The sequence below is a fragment of the Carettochelys insculpta genome, unplaced genomic scaffold (assembly GCF_033958435.1).
Source record: "Carettochelys insculpta isolate YL-2023 unplaced genomic scaffold, ASM3395843v1 scaffold_0038, whole genome shotgun sequence".
NCBI lineage: Eukaryota > Metazoa > Chordata > Testudines > Carettochelyidae > Carettochelys > Carettochelys insculpta.
In genome coordinates, this window is record NW_027439075.1 from 397,501 (window position 1) to 401,122 (window position 3,622).

The 3,622-nt window shown below is 65.9% G+C and overlaps 1 non-coding gene across 1 annotated transcript; it reads right to left on the minus strand.

Moving 5' to 3' along the window:
* Positions 1–1,744: 1,744 nt before the first annotated feature.
* Positions 1,745–1,863, minus strand: LOC142006045 (5S ribosomal RNA). The gene has a single exon (XR_012643193.1). It is a non-coding gene; the product is annotated as a 5S ribosomal RNA (ribosomal RNA).
* Between the last annotated feature and the right edge of the window lie 1,759 nt (positions 1,864–3,622).

Genomic DNA, 3,622 nt, shown 5'->3' on the forward strand with positions numbered 1-3,622 from the left:
GGTCAACCGCCGCTGCTTTCAGCGGGGGTTGACCTGGTGGCCGATTCCCTCCCCGGGCACCAGGTCAACCTCCGCTGCTTTCAGCGGGGGTTGACCTGGTGGCCGATTCCCTCCCCGGGCACCAGGTCAACCTCCGCTGCTTTCAGCGGGGGTTGACCTGGTGGCCGATTCGCTCCCCGGGCACCAGGTCAACCTCCGCTGCTTTCAGCGGGGGTTGACCTGGTGGCCGATTCCCTCCCCGGGCACCAGGTCAACCTCCGCTGCTTTCAGCGGGGGTTGACCTGGTGGCCGATTCCCTCCACGGGCACCAGGTCAACCTCCGCTGCTTTCAGCGGGGGTTGACCTGGTGGCCGATTCCCTCCCCGGGCACCAGGTCAACCTCCGCTGCTTTCAGCGGGGGTTGACCTGGTGGCCGATTCGCTCCCCGGGCACCAGGTCAACCTCCGCTGCTTTCAGCGGGGGTTGACCTGGTGGCCCATTCGCTCCCCGGGCACCAGGTCAACCTCCGCTGCTTTCAGCGGGGGTTGACCTGGTGGCCGATTCCCTCTCCGGGCACCAGGTCAACCTCCGCTGCTTTCAGCGGGGGTTGACCTGGTGGCCGATTCCCTCCCCGGGCACCAGGTCAACCTCCGCTGCTTTCAGCGGGGGTTGACCTGGTGGCCGATTCGCTCCCCGGGCACCAGGTCAACCTCCGCTGCTTTCAGCGGGGGTTGACCTGGTGGCCGATTCCCTCCCCGGGCACCAGGTCAACCTCCGCTGCTTTCAGCGGGGGTTGACCTGGTGGCCCATTCGCTCCCCGGGCACCAGGTCAACCTCCGCTGCTTTCAGCGGGGGTTGACCTGGTGGCCCATTCGCTCCCCGGGCACCAGGTCAACCGCACCCTTTTTCGGCCGCCTTCGCCTCCAAATTTTTCCCCCCGTTTCCTTGCCCACTCCTCGGTCACTTCATACGCCCTCCCCCTTACATCCACCGTACGCAACACCTCCACCGGGCTTAATAGTCCACAACCGAGACCCAGGGCCTTCCCCGCTCTCAACAACCTCCACCCACGGTCCCCCTCCACCGGGCTTAATAGTCCACAACCGGGACCCAGGGCCTTCCCCGCTCTCAACAACCTCCACCCACGGTCCCCCTCCACCGGGCTTAATAGTCCACAACCGGGACCCAGGGCCTTCCCCGCTCTCAACAACCTCCACCCACGGTCCCCCTCCACCGGGCTTAATAGTCCACAACCGAGACCCAGGGCCTTCCCCGCTCTCAACAACCTCCACCCACGGTCCCCCTCCACCGGGCTTAATAGTCCACAACCGGGACCCAGGGCCTTCCCCGCTCTCAACAACCTCCACCCACGGTCCCCCAAGACGCACGTTCCAAGCCTTAACCCTCAGACCATCCACCCCCCGGGGGGGACCCCACACCCACCTGACCCCAACTCACTCCCACCAAAAACACCACCACCGCCACCGCCTCAACGGCCTGCCCAACCCAGCACTCCCACACACACACCTGCCCCACCAACGCTCCACACACGCTTTCTTCCCTCTCCCCGACCCGACCCAAGCCATCGCACCGCACCGGGTGAGGGCCTTAGCTTCCTCGCCCGCCCCCCCGCCCCCGACACGCAGGCAGGCAGAGGGAAAGGCCTCAGCGCCCCCCAGGACCGTCGCGCCGCCTTGGCCTCACGGCTTCCCTGCTCCCGCACGGCAGACACACGCCCCGCTCTACCCCCGCTGGGGCCAAAAGCTGCCTACGGCACCTGGGATTCCCAGGCGGTCACCCATCCAGGTACTAGCCAGGCCCGGGACGGTTTACCTTCCGAGATCGGACGAGATCGGGGGCATTCGGTCCGGTATGGCCGTAGGCCCCCGCCTCCCCGGGCTTTAGCGTCAGCAGCCTGGCCTCAGTCAGCCGGGCCCAAACAATTAACCCGGAGGCCGGGCCGAGGGAAAACTTCCTCCGAGCCGGCCCAAGGGGAAGGGAGGACGAGGACGCCGGGCCCGGGAGGTGACAGGACGTGCACGTCAGACCCGGGAAGCTGTGCGCCCCGAGGTTAACCCCCGGGCCGGGGCGGGGAGAGAAAAATGTTCTAAGTCCGGTAGGGACAGCAGGTCAACCCCGGTCCGAGGCGGGGAGAGAAATTTTCCAAGTCCGGCAGGGACAGCAGGTCAACCCCGGCCGCCGTAGCAGAGGTTGACCTGGTGTCCGATTCGCTCCCCGGGCACCAGGTCAACCTCGGGCGCTTTAGCGGAGGTTGACCTGGTGTCCGATTCGCTCCCCGGGCACCAGGTCAACCTCGGGCGCCTTAGCAGAGGTTGACCTGGTGTCCGATTCGCTCCCCGGGCACCAGGTAAACCGTGGCCGCTTTCAGCGGAGGTTGACCTGGTGGCCGATCCCCTCCTCGGGCTCCAAGTCCGGCAGGGACAGCAGGTGAACCCCGGCCGCTTTAGCAGAGGTTGACCTGGTGTCCGATTCGCTCCCCGGGCACCAGGTAAACCGTGGCCGCTTTCAGCGGAGGTTGACCTGGTGGCCGATCCCCTCCTCGGGCTCCAAGTCCGGCAGGGACAGCAGGTCAACCCCGGCCGCTTTAGCAGAGGTTGACCTGGTGTCCGATTCGCTCCCCGGGCACCAGGTAAACCGTGGCCGCTTTCAGCGGAGGTTGACCTGGTGGCCGATCCCCTCCTCGGGCTCCAAGTCCGGCAGGGACAGCAGGTGAACCCCGGCCGCTTTAGCAGAGGTTGACCTGGTGTCCGATTCGCTCCCCGGGCACCAGGTAAACCGTGGCCGCTTTCAGCGGAGGTTGACCTGGTGGCCGATCCCCTCCTCGGGCTCCAAGTCCGGCAGGGACAGCAGGTCAACCCCGGCCGCTTTAGCAGAGGTTGACCTGGTGTCCGATTCGCTCCCCGGGCACCAGGTAAACCGTGGCCGCTTTCAGCGGAGGTTGACCTGGTGGCCGATCCCCTCCTCGGGCTCCAAGTCCGGCAGGGACAACAGGTCAACCCCGGTTCCGGGCGGGGAGAGAAAAATTTTCTAAGTCCGGCAGGGACAGCAGGTCAACCCCGGCCGCCGTAGCAGAGGTTGACCTGGTGTCCGATTCGCTCCCCGGGCACCAGGTCAACCTCGGGCGCTTTAGCAGAGGTTGACCTGGTGTCCGATTCGGTCCCCGGGCACCAGGTAAACCGTGGCCGCTTTCAGCGGAGGTTGACCTGGTGGCCGATCCCCTCCTGGGGCTCCAAGTCCGGCAGGGACAGCAGGTCAACCCCGGTCCCAGGCGGGGAGAGAAAAAATTTCTAAGTCCTTCAGGGACAACAGGTCAACCCCGGTTCCGAGCGGGAGAGAAAAATTTTCCAAGTCCGGCAGGGACAACAGGTCAACCCCGGTTCCGGGCGGGGAGAGAAAAATTTTCAAAGTCCGGCAGGGACAGCAGGTCAACCCCGGCCGCTTCAGCGGAGGTTGACCTGGTGTCCGATTCGGTCCCCGGGCACCAGGTAAACCGTGGCCGCTTTCAGCGGAGGTTGACCTGGTGGCCGATCCCCTCCTCGGGCTCCAAGTCCGGCACGGACAGCAGGTCAACCCCGGCCGCTTTAGCAGAGGTTGACCTGGTGTCCGATTCGCTCCCCGGGCA